The sequence below is a fragment of the Cebidichthys violaceus genome, unplaced genomic scaffold (assembly GCF_023349555.1).
Source record: "Cebidichthys violaceus isolate CVI_PGR_0920_01 unplaced genomic scaffold, fCebVio1.0.p SCAF_25, whole genome shotgun sequence".
Taxonomy (NCBI): Eukaryota; Metazoa; Chordata; class Actinopteri; order Perciformes; family Stichaeidae; genus Cebidichthys; species Cebidichthys violaceus.
The window spans coordinates 785,271-805,786 of NW_027176428.1; the positions used below are offsets into that span (position 1 = coordinate 785,271).

General features: G+C 44.9%; 1 protein-coding gene across 4 annotated transcripts in view; it reads right to left on the reverse strand.

The window, feature by feature from the left end:
• The window catches only part of sulf2a (sulfatase 2a), a 41,368-nt gene extending 23,047 nt beyond the window's left edge, over positions 1 to 18,321 (reverse strand). For 2 of the 4 annotated variants that reach the window (XM_068720209.1, XM_068720206.1), the window contains exons 1-3: positions 18,242 to 18,321; positions 8,674 to 8,814; positions 1,338 to 1,404 (exon numbers count right to left, since the gene is read on the reverse strand). The gene's annotated coding sequence lies outside the window, so the exon portion shown is untranslated. Of the gene's footprint in view, positions 1 to 1,337; positions 1,405 to 8,336; positions 8,390 to 8,673; positions 8,815 to 18,241 lie in introns of those variants that run through there. The other 2 variants (XM_068720208.1, XM_068720207.1) reach the window with 2 other exon arrangements.
• Positions 18,322 to 20,516: the final 2,195 nt, after the last annotated feature.

The following is a 20,516-nucleotide window of genomic DNA, read 5'->3' on the forward strand; positions in this document are numbered from 1 at the left end:
ATCATTCACCTGTCTGCTCTTGCTAGTTTCACAAAGACAAGATGGAAAATCAAATGCTCAGCGAAGAAAAGAACTACGTCGCCAGGCGTGGTTTTTTTTCCCCCAAAAACAAAACACTAAACTAACCCGGCGTTATTAGGAGCCGTTTGTAGCGAGTCGCTTGTTAATCAAAAAAAGGAGAGCTGATTACAGTCGTGCATACTGATGTTTTTGCAAGTGATAATGAGTCAGCTGTGCACAGCTGTGTACATAATATGCCCACATGTGCAGAGAGCTGCTTCATCTGCTGATATCCAACTGTTCACACGGGATGACTGTGATCACAGCAGCAACACAAGCCTGTTACTGGTAAACAGCCAACAGGACAGTGGTAAGTGTCCATGTGTCCAGATCATGCAAATTTATGGATCTTTTTAAAAACAGCGTGAGCACAAAATGCATTTCCATTTTTTAAAACTCAGTGCCTCCAACTACTGATTTAAAGCATGAAACATGGCCTAAGTCATCATTGCCTCTTTAGTGGAGAAATGAAGCTCCCCCAAAGCCACAGGGGGCGAAGGCAATTTTTCAGCTATTGATTTTTATAATTCTCAGCTTTGTAGCTTGCTCGTTAATTCTCATGACTATTTCCCTCAGCAGCCTTAACCCCCACTCTCTGCATCCATCATCCCGCTCTCTTTTCTCTCCTCTTCATAATTACCATTTGGACTGACGGCCACTGAGGGGGCATCTGCTGTGGCCGCAACACAACCGCAACACCCACAGCTCTCTTTGATCTTCGATTCCACCTCGGTGGGGCCAACAACAACCATCCTCTTATTCATGATGAATGGAATGCTAATCGCCGGCAGGTGGATCAAATGAGGTGATTTTGAAACTGACTGAAGCGTCGTGATGCGCGAGTCGCCTCCGGAGGTGCGGAAATCTATCCCCCACAGTAGATAAAGCACTGGCATTAACTGTAGCTCGCTGCGCTTGTTTCCTCGGAGGTCTGTAGAATCCATAGCAACAGGAACAAAAATTAGAATGTGATTCATGTTCGGGATAGCCAGATAGATGGATAGATAGATAGATATGCAGACTGCCCTGGAGAGAGTGAACCTTGCACAGTTGGGCACTGTTTTCACAAGCAGAGGAAAATAAATACAGAAACCCACAGCCGCTGTAGCAATCGGACAAAAACCTGCATCCATACACGCAAGTCAACTCTGTGTGCGTGTGTGTGTGTGTGTGTGTGTGTGTGTGTGTGTGTGTGTGTGTGTGTGTGTGTGTGAGAGGGAGAAAGGAGAGGGCAAAAGATTTCACTTTCACAGTGTATAAGAGGTGAACAGCCTTACCTTCCTCTCTGAACAAGCAGTCTCTGATGTTCTCCTCTCCCACAGAAATCCACCCGACTGCCAAGTTCTGTAAGCAAACAAAGTCCAGAGTGAATGAATACTTGGAACATAATATGCAACTTCCACTAAGAAGCTCAACCAGAGCCAGACTATCTTGTGTCTATGCCATTCAGTCTTGTTTTTATAATCTCTTCCTTTTTTTAATTTACAAATCTATGAATCTTTTAGATGTTCTGGTTTATCCATGCCTGATGCTGGCCTGTATTGTCTCTGTCCTCCCCATCAGACACCGTAAGCCATTGCCACTCCCGGCCACCACTCCTCCCTCACACATACCCAGAGGATGGTGACACATCTGTTTTAGAGGAAAACACTGCGGCGAACTGCAGGACGTGGAGATAAACAACCGCACACCTTACGTCAGTCCACACGCTAGTCGCACAAGGTAAAATCCATATTTGACTGATGCTGTGACGCCTGAGGGAGCCGGAAATAGCTCAGGAGGTGGTTTAATTAGACCTGTGCCAGAAATAGTGAAAGAATTTTTTACATTTTCAACATAATTGCTTCCCACCCTCCAGAAGGAACTTTTAGCGATTGCGCTAGTAATTAGTTTCTGTTTGTAATGCTGTGTAAGCACCGCTCCATCACATCTTTCCCAGCACCGTCTCCAACCGCCTCTAGTTGAGATTTTTGTAAGCTACAAGGCCTTGTTCTGTGTCTGTCTGTGAAGACACGTTGACAGCAGCGGAGCTGTCTGATCCATGTTCAGATTGGACAGGTGTCAGTGTCCCGCATGTAAACATCTGAGCCGCGCCAAACCGGCTTTGACATCTCCACAACCACTCTTGGTGAAATCTTGGCCTTAATCTCTCTCTACTGATGGCGCCTCTGATATGTCATACGGTAAATGCTTTTGCATCCAACAATGTGGTGATGCACACACACAAATGCATCCGTCTGGTATGTGCAGCGGGGCTAAGAATACTCGCGAGAGCCTTATAAGCCCACATGTAGATCTCACTGCCAAGGCACGTCTCTGACCCCAGCTGCTCTCTGCTGGAGCCGGCTCTGCCAGCCACTCATGGGCATCAAAGAGAGGTGGCCGGACACCTGCGCCTGTCTATCTGTCCATCTGAAGCAATATAAAAGCCTAGGACCTGCTGTCACGGCTCACTTTTCACCGCGAGGCATATTCATAGACAGCTTAACACATTTGAAGCCAAGGACACAACGAGGAAGAGGAACGCCAGTTGTGCGACAACAATACAAACCGGCAGAGACGTTGTTTATTTTTTGACAGAATTTTATTTGGCCGAAAGATGACATCCGAACAAACTTGCAGCATTCAGCAGACGCCGCGGGCTGCAAATGGTAAAAGTGATTTACTCTCCTTGTCTCTCGCTAAAATAAAGGAGTGACAGATTTAATATAAATAAGCAGAGAGGGGGAGGAAGAAGGGAGTGGATTGGAACAGGCTGTGGGTGACAAGGCAGTGTGACAAGCGTGGCAACTGAGAGAAAATGCGACACCTGGCCTTGTCCTTGATGTGAATAAGAGGATGATACATCAAAAAGTGACAGGGCAGAAAGATGGCTATTACCCAGGCGAGGAGGAAGGCTAAGAGGAAGAAGAGGCGAAAGTGACTATTTTAAGCAGTGGTGTAAAAATATGCCAGGGATTCATTTAATATTCCTTTCTATAAAGCGCTCCTGTGTTAATGAATCATGCTTTATTAGTTGCAATGATCCCCTGTTCTTGGCAGCTTTACACCAAAACTGTAATGGCATTTTGAAGCATTCCAGCGATGAGATCAAATGCCCATGTCAAATACAAGCAATCAGGCGACTCCATCCTCCTCTGACTGACATTAGATGGAATGAGCCATCTGTCTGTGGATCGTGATGAAGTTTGACCGCGAGGCTAAATGAGCGGAGTCTGAGGACGCGTTTTCTATGATTGGCTGCATTCTCCCTGTCGGGCAGGACGCTGATTGATTTCAGTGAGTTGGAACCACAGCTCTGCCTCTATTGATCCCCTCATCCCCAGCCCCGTCTCTTCCCCAATTAAGAGTTCACTAAGCCGGCGCTATGGACCACTCCTAACGAACACCACCCTCCTGCCAACATCTCAATGTTGCATTCACTACGCAGCCACTCTCTCACTCACTTCATTTCTCACTTTTGTCTACTATTCCTCCACTCCAGTTGTGGTTTATGCTCAGTCACATCTGAACAATAACAAGTCTTTTTTTTTTGGGGTGGGGGGGTGTTAGCAAAGGCATCCCACAGGTCATTAAGCGTAAGCTTGGGGTAGACGGTTTAACTCTCTGTATCACTGAGAATCAATTGCGTCTCCAGCAGCCAGATTTTAGGGATTAGAACGAATTGAGCTACTCTGGATGTTGAAATCTGTGATGTGTCTGAGTGTCAGACGAGGAAGATCAAAAGATTCATTAGATTAGAATTAGATCAAACACAGCCAAAAGTTGTGAGGACCGACAGAGGAGGAGGAGTGTGTGAGAGTGGTCGACGTGAGAGAAACAGAAATCCAGACGTAGAAGCCAAAAAGCTGTCTGACTCAAAATCAATTTAATTGCCAGGTACATACATGGATACAAGGGATCTGCCCGGCTTTCTCCAGAGCTATTGGCACATCAATCTCTTGATTTGCCCACCTTGAGGGTGCAGGCGGAAAAGAAGCAGTTCAGACACAGGTCAGTTGTGCCCCGATGCACCGGGCCTTAAACCCGTAATCCCACTGCTATGGTGGAGTGAGAAAATCCAATTTCAGAGATCTGTAATTCCATAAACCTTATTAGGCACAACAATAGCTGCAACACCCTGAGAGAGAGGCACGAGGGAGGGGTGAGTGGGCGGGGGGGGGGGGGGGTAGCAGAAGTTGTGACCGGGCCAAACACAGTGACGGGGAGAGGGTGACGAACACAGAAGTGGAGATTAAGGTAGAGCCGCAGTGTAGCGAATCAGGGAAATGAAGAAGAGTTCTGGCACGGACACACTTCCACTAAGTCACCATGACTCGGTAGATGTTGAAAGAGGGCGACACACTAAGATTCACTGGGTACAATTGTCAACTTGCCAGTAAGCAGCCAGAAAATATGTCTTCCCTGTTCCACCGATGTCATTCAATGTTGTCTTGAATTTGTCTTTGCTCTTCCTTTTTTTTTTTTTGTTTCCTATGTTTTCCCTTCTTCCCAGATGGTTTTGAGTGATGTTTTTGTTCAAATGAATAGAATCTGTTTTTACGTGGTTTGGTTTGGTGTGTCCTACCATCACCACCGCATCCTGTATTCATTTAGTCGTAACATCAATGGGCCACTTAGACTGCTGTTATTCGAGTGCTTTCATTGATTGTTTGCCTAAATCCAGGAGAGTGGTGTGTGTGTGTGTGTGTGTGTGTGTGTGTGTGTGTGTGTGTGTGTGTGTGTGTGTGTGTGTGTGTTTGTTTTGGCGTTCTAATGGAAATCATCTCGGTGTACACCTCAGCGAGAGCGGAGCCGGCGGCGAGCGGTGGAGGAGACATGGCCATGAAGGAAAGCAATACAGACAGGATAGATGGAATTGAGAATACATCAGATTGATCAATTAAAACGCCGCGCGTGAGTCTACGGTAATGGAAATGCAGATGAAAATGATTGTGGTGATAATTACATCTGCGGTGATGAGACTACGCTTATCAGACAGAAAACCGGTTTGGCTTTGAACTTGAGCTAGATTTTGGCTGCGTTCCAAAATCTCCCAATCACTGCTTTTAGCAACCGCAGTTAATTCTGTCATAAATTATTCACAACTGTAACAAAACTGCTCCAAAAGGCCACCATAACCCCCGGATCTAAACGCTGATTAGAGGAGGAGATTGGAGCGTGGCTTTAAAACGGAATTCAGAGATATAGCCGGGCTTAAGTGACGTCGCCGCTGTTTGGTATTGCAAGTGAGAAGGGGCCTCTTATCCGCTGCATCTCCTGAGACGGATCGGGCAGTGAAGCCCGTGCTCTGTGGCCAGCAGGGCATGATTACATTCCCCCGTGGGGCACCTCAGCCATATAGAGAGAAAGAGATTGAAGTCCGACTGCACTCGAACACCGCAGTCAAACGGCTGTCCCCACATGAACACTGGGAATCACACGTACACACCGTGCGCTCACAAACAAACACACACACACACAATGACATGCACGTATAAACACAGGGAAATGCGCTTCTCCTTATTTGCTCCGGTCGGCCGAGGACTACTCGCCGCTCTCTGCACGCTGTTAACAGTGGAGTGTTTGAGAGGTGTCGTCAAAGAGCCCCTCTGCCTTTTCCTTTATCATTAGAGAGGAGCAGCAGGACAGAGATTTACACACTGATCTCCGGATGCCGCCTCATAGCAGGACCTGTTAACAGCGGCTCATACATACAGATGAACAGGAGCTCAAGAGTGCTGCTCACTGTCAGGCTACTTTCAACGTCTTCTATAGGTGTGAGAAATGAAACACTAGCTGTGCCTCCAAGTTTAAAGCTGTGTGCATTAACTATATGTATATGCAAATATATATTTCAGTATAGATACGCATTCAAGCTGTTCACCGGTACCGCTGATATCGCGTCACATTTAATTGCTGCGCCTTCCTTAGATGCCATTTTGTGTTTGTTATATTTTTCAAACCAGCAACATCATATTTATGTACGCCCCCAAAACCCTGCTCTCTTTATTCTTTACTTTTTTCGAGTCTCTCTAGTGGAGTGAAGCCTTGTAACGGTGTATGGCAGAATGATATGAATGCCATGTCGACTGTAGACGAAGAAGCAGGTACGATAACGCCAAGATGTATTGGAAAAAAATGTTTCCATCAGTTTTTTATGGCATCTTCTCTTTTTTAGTGTGCCAACTTTCCCCCCTCAGTTGAGCACTAAAAACTTTTGTTGCATTATTTCAGCCTTTCCTACATTACTGGTGTTTTCCACTGAGGGCTTTTATGGGCAAGTTAAAAATGTGCATTAAAAAAACAGCAAGTGGAGCAGGTGGAAGAAGCTGTGGCGTTGAGAGGGCTGAGTGAAGCTAATGGGAAACATTAGCTTTAGGACCCTCCAGTCTAACCTCGCTGTGTCTAACCACGAAAGGTCAGGGCGGCGGTAAAAACGAGCAGACACCGGCGCTGCCCTGGCCGCCTGCGGGGCCCGTAGAGACCATCGAGCGGTGTCACCTTGGCTGCTGCCACTGCTATCTGCCACCTGTCACCACACTGCCCCCGCGGCCAGGGACGCGGCTGCGTTGACAATGGGTTTGTCAATAGCTCTTCCTCCTGAGGGTGGCGATGGGGGAACATGTCCTCTGCTTTCATCAACAGCTTGAGTCAACAGCTTCGGCGTGCGGCATTAGCATACAATACATATTCATGCCGGTGTGTCTCCCTTCAACTGCCTCGCCAGCCCCCCCCCCTGCACATTTTCCAGTCATTTTTACAAACGGAATGTCAAGCACCCCATTTTCGCCGGGAGTCCCACATGGCCTCTTATGTATTCCCGGCACAGCCGCTGCAAAACAACGTCAACAGGTCTCAAGGTCGTCACTCCCACTGATTGTGTGTGTCTTTGTGTGTGTGTGTGTGTGTGTGTGTGTGTGTGTGTGTGTGTGTGTGTGTGTGTGTGTGGTGGTTATGTGTCTCAAAGAGTGTGTGAAAGCAAAATAAAATGGTTAAGGATGTAATGAGTGTGTGTGTGTGTTGTGTGAGCTCGAGCACAAATGTATGCAGTGTGAGTGCAGCAATTGTATGTTTGGGTTAACGCAGTGGAAATGCAGTCAATGTGTTTGTGTGCACTCCCCATTTCATTTGTGAGTGTAATCATGCAATTACAGCTCAGAGTGTGCAAATATGAATTCGAAAAAAATCTCGTCTACATCTGGGTGTGGGCCTATGCGTCCGCGCATAAGTGTGTGTGTGTGTGTGTGTGTGTGTGTGTGTGTGTGTGTGTGTGTGTGTGAGAGAGATAGAGTCCTAACATGCAGTCCTAACATGCCTGGGGACTGGCTGACAGGTAGACTTAGCAGGAGCATCCTCCTTCAGTCCACTGGCACCTCAGTGAGAAAAGAGGGCAGTTGATGTGGGGGTTAGAGCCTCCATGGCAGAGTAGTGGTTGTGATAAATAATGAATGCTTAAAGAACATATCTCTGAATCTCTTCTTTACTTTCCATCCATCATCCCTCCATCCTTGCATTCTTTCATCCATCCACCCACCCTTATCACTCCAAACAGCACGGGGAGTTCAGCTGTCTCTATCATAAATATTTCAGCCTCTAGGTCAGTGCTCGCACCCCCCCTCCTCCACTCCACTGCTCTTAACCGCCACCGCTTGGTGATGACACAGCCTTTTGACCCATAAAGATATTGACAAAACACTGATAGTGAGTACATTCACTGGGACCAGCCTCGTAGACTTAAGTCGCGCGCAGGCTTCTATAGGAGTGGCTGCAACTGTTGAAATGGCGTCTCCTGAATGAATGCCGTCTGCCGGATACCTCCTCAATTTCTACAAAAAAAAAGTCCCCACGAGGTACACGATCCAAAACTGGACCGTTCCTGCCTTTTTTGGAAAAAAGTAATAATTCCTAGTTGTTGTTTTTGCTCCAATTTTAAACCCCCACATAGACATTCAGAAGCAGGATTATATTTGGCTGAGTAAATACAAAGCTATGCAGAGACAATGAATGTTCCATATTTCAAAAAACACCACAGACTGTGACACAGGAAGACAAAGAGAACTAATCACAAAAATTCAACACTAAAGACGGACCAAAGAACTGTGAAAGCTGAAGCGATGTGTTTTCTGACAGATTCGGAACACAGTCGTAATGTAATAATTTCCCTACTGGAGGATACTATTGTGTGGAAACATGATCACTTAGATGGCAGACACTTCAAAAAAGCTACTAGAGACACAGCACATGTCAACAGCGTCCAGCCCCCCCCCCCCCCCCAAAAAAAAAGAACTACCAACTTGTTTCACCAGATGAACAGCAGCTCCTGTCAACACTGCTCTGATTCAGACTGGGAGAAGAGTCCAGTGATGGACGAGAGGTCTTATCTCTCTTAGCCTGATGAGCAGCGCCGTTAGCGACTCCATGCATAAATCTCAGAGGCGAACAGGAAGGATGAGAGCATTCAAGTGTAAACTAGGGCAGAGCTTCAGCACTGTACCCTCTGGATACGCTACTCTGGAAGCAAGTCCTGTGTGAGGAACAAGCGCTCCCACACTAAGAGATGCACATGGCGCTCTCTGTCATCCAGCACAAATCCACACACACATGCACCGACACAAATTCACACACACACACCTGCTCTGGCCGGTCCAGTAGCATCCAGTCCTGTCCTGTCCTGTCCGGTCCGTTCAGATCCGGTCCTCTGTGCTGGCAGAGCGAGGAGCTCGTCTCACTCGCCACGCAGCCCGGTGCAGACAGCTCACTGTTATAGATGCTCTGACAAGTGAAAGGAGGGAGGCGTGGTTTCACATGAGATAAATAAAAGAGGGAGGGAAAGAGGGAGGGGAGAGGCTCCCTCAATCTACAATTCAATATTGTCCTCACTCCCTTTTTCAGCAGCGTTCCGGCTTCTTCTATTTCTCTCTTCTTTGAGCATATTCTCGCTGTTATTCTAGCGCTCCTTCTCCTTTTCCCATTCTCCTCCGGGCGTGTTGTTCCTCACTGACTCTCTCTGTTTCCATTAGTTTTAGTCTTTCTTATGTGTTGCTTTCTGTTTCTTCTCTTCCTCCTTGTCACATTTAACTCTGCCTCTTCCTCTCGTTCTCTCTGGGCTCTCATTCATGGGGCAGTAGTGTGTGTGTGTGTGTGTGTGTGTGTGTGTGTGTGTGTGTGTGTGTGTGTGTGTTAGACAGAAAAACAGGGCAGCTCCGGCCATCTGTTGGAGCCTGTGAGCTTCACCTATTCACAGTCTCATAAAGGCAGAGGCACACAGAGGAGAGAGAGAAAGGAATGGGAGGGAACGAGGGATCAATCTTAATGCTGCAGGGGTGGGGAGGGAAGGCACGGCCTGGCACGCACACACACACACACACACACACACACACACATCTATCAGGCTGGCACCTCTGAGGCTAACCCGGCGTGGGCACGCCTGCTCACTGGGTCCAGGCAGCACAGGGGATTTGGGCATGCAGATAGAGAAGAAACGCACACCCAAATCAATTTATACACAAAGCTCACAAAAGACAGACACATGGGTGAGTTCACACATACACACAGAGACACACACTCTCACACAAATCCACAAAACCAATTTCCTCTTTGACAAAACAAACAGGATCTATCATGACGGATAATCCTGCAAACTCAAAGAGACAAGGGGACGGAGGACAGGGGACAACTCTACAAGCTTATACAGAGGAACATGCAACGCTCAGAACAAATCTGTTTTCATCTCAGCAGAGCTAGAAGAAAGCTGAAGTAGGCGTTTCCCTGCCCACTATAAGCCAGGTATTTCTCCTGAGTGCCGGTGTCACTTCTTTTCCCTGACCAGGGGGGAAAGGTTTCGGCGGAGGGCGGAGGCATCCATCACTGTCCGCACCAGCCGTCCCATGATGGATGCGCCTGTTTATCCCTCTCTGCAGGTTATTTAGATGCAGTCACAGCCAGAGAGATTAGTGATGGAGAACCTCTGCACCTCGTCACCTCTCCTCCCACCCCATCCAATCAATAACACTCTTATCCGTTATCTGCATTTTCGAGGTGGTTCTCCGTGGAAATTTGAAGCGGGGAGAGAACGAGAGATTAATTGTCCACCCCCCCCCTCACGGTGTTTTCAATTACAACGACTGCAATGGATCATCTATCTGTCAGCATGTCACACTACGGTATTTGTGTCACTGCAAAGAGATGAAAACATGCTGCTTTTGAGAAAATCAGACGGCAATTTTTTTTCCAGCCGTCTCAATGCATATGCAAGACTATTCAGAGCGGGGGATTTGCATGGCATTTGAGGTTAAAGACAATTATATTTCCTGTTGTAACGTCAGGTGCATTCAACATTAATCCTAATCCCCCCCCCCAAAAAAAAAGTATTGTCATTCAAGCCAATTGGAACCATGAGCCCTTTGTAAGCATGGCTTAGCCTGTTCTAATGCAATTCATAATCATCCTGAAACAAAATATACTGATGGGAAATTATTTATTTCTCCACTGTAAGCATATCAGATGATGTCTGAGACTCTGGGACTGCTTACATAAAGAAGCCATCTAGCTGCTCTAACATGCCGGATTACAGACAATGCCCCAGAGACGGCCATGTTTTTCCAGAGCGGTGCCGACATGCCAACACAGCAGCCCAGTGACACCACTTTAGGACATGCTTTATTCATGCTCCCACTCTGTCTCTCTCGCTCGCTCTCACGCACATTTAAGATGTGTCATACCCTGCCTCTAATTGGGTTTAACCTCAACAGATGTAGCCTGCATCAAACCGGTATATATGAGGTCTCTGCATGTGAGCTACAGAATGATATCTTCCAACCCTGCTGGCTTTAGCGGAGGTCCCAAAGAGGGTGAGAAGCATGAGAGAGACAGAAAGACAAAGATTGAAAAAACAAGATGCGCTAAAAGAATACAAATGTCTGCATGCCGACACAGAGACACGTGTGCACTTCGTAGGCAGGTCCAGACCTCGCGGAACACATTTCTTGCTTTTCTGACACATTTTTTGCTTTTCGGTTTTCTGCTTCATTGGACACAAAGTGGGTGAGGCCTTGAGCATGATAGTGTCGAGGCAGGTGCATAAATAAGAATGAATGATTTCTATTCGGATAGCGCTGAAAGACAGCTATGCCTTATCCTGCTGAGATCTTGTCCTTGTCTGGGAGTGGGGTTTTTTCCACAAATGAATTTGTTCCTTTTTTTTTTTCTTCCACTGTGTGTGCCAGGCTGATAAAAATATCCCCTGTCAGCTGGCTGCGTCAAGAGCAGAGGACTCCAGTACAAATGAGGCAAACCCCCTCACTGTCTTCTCCACCTCGCCAGCCCTCTCTATCTACAAGAGCACTCCTCCTATAATTGTCTTGGTTTGAGCTAGTAGTCAACCACCACCACCACCACCACCACCACCTCCATGCATCCCCTGCACTCTGCCCTCCATCCATTCTGTGATTCCCTGGGCGAATGTGCACGTGGCTCCTGTGCAGAGACAGCTCCACATCACCATGGCTACATTAGGAAGAGAAACAGAGGTAGAGACGGAGGAACAGAGAACGAAGCAGCGATGAAAAGCCCAGGAGCTGAAAACGTGGAGAGTCAAGGACACGGAACTGACAGAACCGAGGACGATAGAAGTACTGGTACCATGAAACAACTCTCCTGAATATAGTCCAGCGGCTACTGCAGGTGGAGCCTCTGAGCATGTGGCTTCAGAGGCAGACAGCCACATACCTCATCCTCCTGCTGCTCATCTTGTACAGACTCAAACTTAATACAAACATGTCTCCTGTGTGTAATAAAATACAATGACCAGACACAAAGCACACACGCAAACACCAGAAGATTAAACATATGTCCAGAGGACGGCCTTCTTGGCTATTTACAAATGCAAATAGTCGAATGAGTCTCATTCTGCAGCTGTGCTCATTGTTCCTGAACCACGTTTCCTCGCTCGTGTTGTCCCGTGGTGCAGAAGGTCGTCAGAATGCCAGACATGAATTAGTGGAACAGTCCAACATCATTACATCCTGGAAATGATGCACACCACACACAGCGCCCTGTCATGTCTAATGTATTCTCCTCTTATTTATCTCATCCTTCCTGTCACCGTCACATCACACGCTCCCATTGAAAATATGAATAGTTAATAAGACAGTTAGGAGAAACCATCGTTTTCCAGCAGTTGGTTCCATATCCTGAGGTGATGTTATAATTCATTCATGAGTGCCCCACAACTCTGAATGGTACAATTAAAAAGAATAGAGGCTCCAGCAAAGTTTCCTACACCGCAGATTTCAAATTGAATTGCAAAGCTTTTTGTTATAGACGTTTTTCAGACCGAAATAGTCTCTGTCTGACCAAAAGCTTTGCAATGAAATAGGAAATCTCCAAAAGAGCAACTGTGAGGAAGCCATCATCCTCTTTAATTGTACTACAGTCTGTAGATTTCAAAGTGCAAGTTTTGGTTTTCTAAATTTTGGACCCAAGCTGCGGCTTTGTTGACGTCCCACAAAGCTTGTTTTATTTCTTGTTAGTACAAAACAGTACACTACATTGATTTCTTGAGTACTCTATCTGGCAAAACAGTGTGCTGTCAAAATTAGTACGTGGTGTATTAGCACACAGTAATTAGATTTGGGACACCCTGCCAGCATCACTCAAGGAACCCATGTTGTTTGATGATCAGCCAGCAGGGGGAGGTGTACTCAGGCCTGGAAGGAATATATCAACCACTGAGCATTAGGGTGAAACAAAATGTATGCATCACTTTGAGGCTGCACAGATAACTGTACTGATTAGAAAAAGATGGTAATACCTCATTAATACCTTGTTGTTTTCATTGAGACAGTGATGCAGATAACTGTCTTCTACCTTTCTGGTGTTTGTTTCTGTTCCCTCGTGTTCCTGCACGGACTGAGCTGTTGTCTTTTGGAGACAGAGTTTGTCATTGGAAATTAATCAGCCTTTGTTGTAATGTTCACATGTGTTCCTTCTAATACCTTTCGCCATTCAGTGTTATACTTTCGGAAGAATGAAAAGTGAAATTCCGTTGAATCCTATCTTTAGCGTAATGGGATGTTTTATGATTAACTGAATTTTTGCTGAAAGGAATGAAACCAATTAGAAAAGCAGTTGGGTTCCATCTAATATAGTGCGGGCATATATTTGTCTCTGTGTTGAGAAACAGAAGAAAGATTTAAGCATCTCAGTAACATTTACTATCATTGCTCAAGCTGTAAAGTTAATTCAACTCTATATGCCAGTTCATTAATCATAGTAAAGGAAGTTGTTGTAAAAACAACAGAACAGATTGGATCCGTCACATGCGCAAAGGTGCACCCACACCCACACCCACACCCACACACACACACACACACACACACGCGTCGTTCCCATCTGTCCATGCGCAGCAGGCATTGCAGAGGTTGGGGAACTGTTAGCAGAACGTGGGATCCACAGATCAAAGACCGCCCCCCCCCCCCGCCGAGGTCTGCGGTCCCGAGGAACACAAGCCGCTATGGGCCAGAGCCAGCACCACATCTCCAGCTAATTAACTAAAACCCCTTTGACGCCGTGTTATTTGCATTCCTAATGTACAGCTCTCAGTGTAATATCTGCCACACATATTAAATAAGAAGCGCTTGTGGGTTTGTCTAACAAGGCACCCCTGTGTTTTTAGCACAAATACATGTAATCACTTTCAAACGCGGTGAGGGCGGCTACATCGAGGAGTTGAATTACTGTGAAACACCGGTGAATTTTACAAATACATCTGTGTGAGCTCGCTTGGCGCACACGTTCAACTTTTGGTTTATTTTAACATCGATCGGCACAACCTTGTACTTATGCATCCAGCACAGTCGCACAGGACCCTCACTGAAAAGTCACACCTTGACCCAGTTGGCAGTTTCAAGTGCCCTCAAGTGCAGCCGTCCAACGTCGGCACTCACTGCAGAGAGAGAAGAAAGGCCTGAATTATAAATCGTGGAGCTTTACACGGCTGTGAAGATTAGTACGCAGCCGTGTTTGGTGTCCTCAATAATTAATTACTTGTTTGTACCAAAGTGGACCTCGCTTCTTTTCTGTATGGCTCTCTGTGTCGGCAAACAAACACTCGCTGACATGCAATTAGGCGCTGTCAGGGTGTGAGGAGGGCTCCTGAAGAGTCTGGTGTCAGGACTGACATCACAATGAAAGGTCACCGCCGTGGGGGGGCATTCTCATTACGTGTGAGTGTGTTTATTTTTGTACTATACTGTACAGAAAGATGAAAAATTAGAGCTGGGCCACACATCGATTTTATCAATTCATGTAAATTCATTCTTTAGGATGATGTCTAAACCATGAATTCCATGGTTCCATGTGTTCACACGCAAATTCTCTGCATACGTTTAAAAAGTGAGGATTTTGTTCCCACAAAAGGCGCTGCCTCCTTTAGCAACCCCGTGCAAAACATTGTCCGCTTCACAGCTTGTCTGTAGTCTGTGGCAACTAAAAGCAACAACACAACTAATTAATTCCAGCATCTCAAACAGGCACGCAGTCGAGTGGAAGAAGTGTGCGGCGCTGCGAGTTGCACAGACGGCGGCAGCCCTAAAAACACCCGGTAAAGAGCAGGCGACATTAGCAGAGTCACGTTCTCATTCTATGTGAGAAAAATGAGGGAAGGACCAAGTGTTGCGTTGCAACCACCGTTGTAGGGTAACGAGAATGGAAACACATCAGACATGCTAACACATAATGGATGTAACAGGGCCAAGAAATACCTCTCCATCTCAAGTGCTGCTTCAGAGAGGGTCTTCAGTGTGTGTGTGTGTGTGTGTGTGTGTGTGTGTGTGTGTTTACATCGCATGCTACAGAGTCATCAGATTAAGATGATAGTTTGGTTTAACTACACTGGGTTATTCCCATAAGCAGAATTCATATCAGATCAACTTTTCTGAGAAATTTGAGTTATTAATAAGTGCTTATTATTATCAATTTAGACAACGTTATTGTGTGTCATGATATCTCAGTATATGATTTCATCACAAACGTATCCTCATACAACAGTTCTTGATATCCTATGAAAACACCTCATTTCTCCCACGACTTTTCCTACAAAAGCCAGCAACGCGGGTCAATTCACGCTTATCGAAATAAACTTCAGTTTTCACAGAAAGAAACATTTGGGTTTCGACAACAAACCTACTTAGTTAGGTTTAAGAAAATGTTGTCATTTGGGTTCAAATAACTTCGGAAGTGCTAAAGAACACAAATAACGTGACAAAAGTATCAACATTGACTTCTCGTTTCATATGCGGAAGCAACGAGCTAAAAGCAAAACCTCTCTTACGTGAGAAGGTTTTGTGTATGAGGTCGTTAGATTTATGAGGATTAGATTTGGGTCAGTTAATTGAGTGTGTTCTGGTGAAACAAATGGAAATGGAGTTTCAGCGCTGTGGCAGCATATGGACCACTCTCCAGTAACACCAGGCGGCTACAGCAGAATGACTCCTGTACAGCAGACTGTCACAACACGTCGTCTCTTCACTGTTTCCTAAAAAAATGTAAGACACACCTCCTTATCTCAGCCCTTTGGCCATCTCGCCATGGCTGCCCCGAAACAGCACTGTAAGCAGACTGAAGACAAGTGGGAGGATGCAAAAGCATCTCCCTCTCCCCTGTGAGGAGCAAAATGATGAATTGTGTAAAATCTCATTCGGCACCTCATATTAAAAAAAGTCAAAAGATTAAGCCGGCAGCGCAAAAGGCAGAAAAGTGCTGATGCAGACAGAATAGAGGAAAGCCCATTAGAGAAACGCTCCTGTCTGTCTTTCTGTCCTGCTGGGTGACACCTCGTCCCTTAATGAGCTGTCTTAAGTCATACAGGACAAATACCAACACAATAAATTACCAGGCTCATCGCTTCTCGTTTCCCTCCACTCCGATACGGCTGAGTAATCTCTCTATCTGGCCTCGCACCATCCACAATGACATTCTGTCAAATCACATTCCACAATACTCAGGCCCATTTGCATAACTACGTTCGATGTTTCCAGTCAAACTGGTGACATTTTTTTTTTTCCTCAGTTAATTAGATTTTAGAATTACTTTTCCAAAAAAGGAGGGAAAAAAACAAAATGATTTCTCCTCTGCTTGCTCTTCTATTCCCATTTGGAAGTGACAAGATTAAATTGTGTATAAGGGTAATTGCGTGGCAGTGTTGGAATTAGAGCTGGAGAGAGAAGGTATTTTTTGCACTTCAGGAGCTAATACTCCATTCCAATTTCAGTCTGTTTAGCATGCAGGCTCTGAACTGTTCCCTCTGACATGGCAAACCTCATTAAGATAGAGCAAACTAATCCACTTGGGGGTGAAAGCTAATTCTTCATATCTTTTTTTTTTTTTTTGAAGAGATGTAGAGACAAGCCGAAATTGGGTCTTCGGGGTATACACACTTGAAGGTAGAGTGCTTTCCCAGCTCTTATCATAAAACATTTCGGGTAGATTAAAGAGAAGAAGGGCGAGAACGTAAACATGAGATACTTTTGAACCGGTGCTGCCAGCAAAAGAGAGAGGAGGCCGACTCTTTGTACGGCAAGCCCACTCTGGACAAAACTGCCCCGAGCGTGGACGTCTGATCTGTATGGGATCGTTCCACTCGTCCCCAGCTGATAAAGCGCCGCTAACCTTTTATGAAGCAGAGGCGGAGGAGAGGCCAGAGGAAAGAGAGGCGGAAAAGAGGATAGAGGGAGAGGAAAGAAAGGAAAGGCCGACGCTGGGCCTGCAATGGGCAGACATCTATTAACCAAGCACTCAGCATGGGATGTGGCATTTACAGAGAACAGCCAAATGCCATGGCAATTAATCAGGGTGTTGAATGCCAGCTGTATCAATACCCCTTGTTCACGGTCATGAGCGCACACAGAAAAGAAACACACACACACAACTCAAAATAGAACTTACACTTTTCTCTCTTCTCTTGAAGATCGCCATGTGGATAGAGCACTGTGGCTCGTCTCTAACCTTAACACAATTTCTATGCCTCAAAGTAGGACGCACACAAAGAGATGGAATGAACACATCACTTGAACAATCATACACTAAGGCCCGAGAGATGGCACACATTTCACTCCGCGGGGAGTTGCAAATTGCTTTTGAATAACCGAGGTCTAATTGACAGGAAAAGAATGCTCTGTCACTTCGCCGGCGCGCCTGTCATTAACACATTTTTCATTTTGTACATGCTCCGAGGCATTATTGTTTTGTTGGCCCCAATCCCTCCCCGCTGCAGTGAATATGTTTTAAAATGGTTGTGAGCAGAATGTTGTTAACTACACAACGCTCCCCGAGGGGAAACAAAACACAAGAACAATTGGCTCATTAGAGGCAGAAAACATTTCAAAACCACAGTGTGGCTGGAACACACTCAGAGGAGAGGCAAAGTCAGCGTGCGAAGAGCACAGATGGATGGATAGGAGGGACTGGTGGGGGAGACAAAGGCCCACCAGCAGAGAGAAGCAACCTTGTGTTCAACACACAGTGTGAAAGAGAAATCTACTGCAGAGATGAGGTGACATGGCTGTACTTTAAGTCAAGATGAAATGGAAAATGGCCTTTTAGATCACATCCTCGGTCATATTGTGGTGACCGTGGCTAAGTGGAGAGCAGGGCTGCCTTTCAATCAGAGGGTTGGCGGTTCAATTCCGGGCTCCTGCTCCACTAGTCTCATGTCAATGTGTCCTTGAGCAAGACACTTAACCCCAAAATTGCTCCCGTAGCTGCGTCTACGGTGTGTAGATAGATACTGAAATGTAAGTCGCTTTGGATAAAAGCGTCTGCTAAATGACTGTAATGTAATATTGTGCACATATTTAATAAATAACATATGCAATTTTTTTTTTTACAAAATATAAATTTCTTATTATTTTCAAGTACAATATCCAATCCCACTTTCTTCCTGTAAAACAAAATATGAAGTGTACTAGCGTAAGCTATGCACCAACCAATTTCAACCAATAACATCATGACGTCCAACATCCATCAATTAATCTGCAACCTTTGGCGAGGGAGGTGTGTGTTAACCCGACCCGCCAGACGGTTTGTCACACAGAACCATCTGAGAAGCCGTCATTAGGAACTATTTGATAAAGGGCAGACGCTTCCAAAAAAAAATATGTGGCAGGTGATTGGATGAACAACCTGTCAATCAAACTCTTACCGGAGCCAGTCGGGGAGAAGAGCAGAAGCATCTTTTCCATCAGGAACAGCCTTCAGTGTTGCCTCGTTCTTGGCCTCATTCACATGAACGGAGAAAGTTAAGTACAGATTTAGGTACTTGTACGTGAGTATTTCCATACACAACTTTATAATTCTACTCCACTACATCTCAGAAACATATATTGTACGTTTTACTTCACTCCATTTGTCTGACACCTTTAATTACTTTTCAGATTAAAATTTTTCTTCCCCTTCTTGTCCAGTGAAAAGCACTTCTCTCCAAATTAGCTGACTGTGTGTTCTTTGATGTGTTGATCAAACTCTTCTACTTCTTAAGATGAAAAGCTATTTAAAACCCCTCTTGGATCAGCTCGTCACAAAAGTTGACTACAAACATGTGATGATCTCATAGAAAAATGATGCATTACTGGAGATTAAACTACCCAACAGATTTCAAAGACGTCATAACACCATATATGATAGTAGAACACTGACAGGGAACATGTTACTGCGCCATGAGTACTTTTACTTCTGATACAAAAGAACATTTAGCTCATTTCATACTTTTACTTTTGTATGGAGGACTTTTACTTGTAGTGGAGTATGTTCACAGTGCGGTGTTGATATCAATAACAATATCTTTGTTTTCATTTTCCCAGTAAGCCACAACACTGTGACAAAGAACCGGCATGCACAACACTTGGGCTCCATAAACCGAACAGCTAATTGGATTCAGCCGTTGTTCATCTTATTATTTACACCCACAGACTGTATGTTTGCACATGTGTTTTTCCTACTGTGACTTATCAAAGTGGTTCTGTCCTGGGACAGAGGACAAATTATAAAGCCCTCTGAGGCAAATTTGAGATTTGTGATTTTGGGCTATAAAAAACTAATTGAATTGAATTAATTGAGGGAATTGAATTAACTAATTGTGATTTATAGTTACATGGAGGGTCCCAGTCCATATTACATACTAATTATATAAGTAGATTTTTGAGTATAGATGTATTCACACTGGAAAGAGTAACTGCAAAAAATGATGTCCTAATGCCTTTTCCTAACCACTTGTCCTTTAAGGAGAATTCATAAGGATGTAGGAAAAGACAACCGTGGTGCTCAGAGAATCCAGCTGCACATACACTAGGCTACCTAATTTTATTTTAACAGTAAAGTGACATGGTGAAATTCCAATTCTCCAAAAGGTGTCAACATAGAGCACATTTTACCCTTCGCCTTGTATGTTCTTAATGAGCAGATTCTTGCAGGTTATATAAACAGCTCCCTCAGTGACAGACTGCTTCGCCCGCGGTGTGTGAAGGAGAGACACCGCAGCGCCTTCCTTCCTGCTGCTGTCACACTTTACAATCAACACTACTCCCAGTCCACCGCACATACCAGAACTGACAATTCACTAATGTGCAATATCAATTACTCTGTTCAATATCCATATTTCCTATGTGCAAGAAAGTGAATTCAACCGTTCAGTCTGTCTACTGAGCTGTTTTTAAAGTTTAATTAGAGAATTTCTTATAGGGCTTTTTTCCCCCCCTTCTTGTTATTGCACTATCCCCTAAGCGGCTGCAACGCTGCTCATTTCCCCTCCCTGGGACTAATAAAGAATTATCTTATCTTGAACGTGGACAACGCAATGAAAAATGTTACTTCATTACCAAAGTTGGAATTAAATTAAAAAAACAAATACAAGCTACCAGTCATAAAAGTTGACATGATAAATATTGTGTTCATTGTTGGAGCTATGGAGAAGGGGGAGGACCATATACTGTATACCTATACTACTTCCTACTCCTTATGAGGTATGAAATATTAATTTATGTTGATTATAGATGTAGTTTGCTATATTTACTGTTCTTTTTATAGTCTTGTTTTATTTTATATGTGTTATTTTACAAGTTTTAAAATAAATACAAATAAAAGTGAAACAAAATAGTTGTCACTAATAATGTCAACAGTGTAAGATGGGCATATTGATTGTTGATTTTGTTTGTATTAGTATTTTGTACAAGCTGAATAGAAATACTATGTAGTAAGGGTTTGGGAGATGCTGACAGTACAGGGGACGTTGTGTGAGTAACTGAAAGTTAGAATGAGTACTGTACTTAAATACACGCGTGTGCTCCTGGTGACTGTGTTGCATCACATTAAAAAAAAATGTGATGCAACACAGTCTCCTGGACCAGCAACATCATTGAACTGCTGCATCTGAAAGGTTCATTACTCATGATGAACACTTTTTTCCCCCCGAATTCTACTTC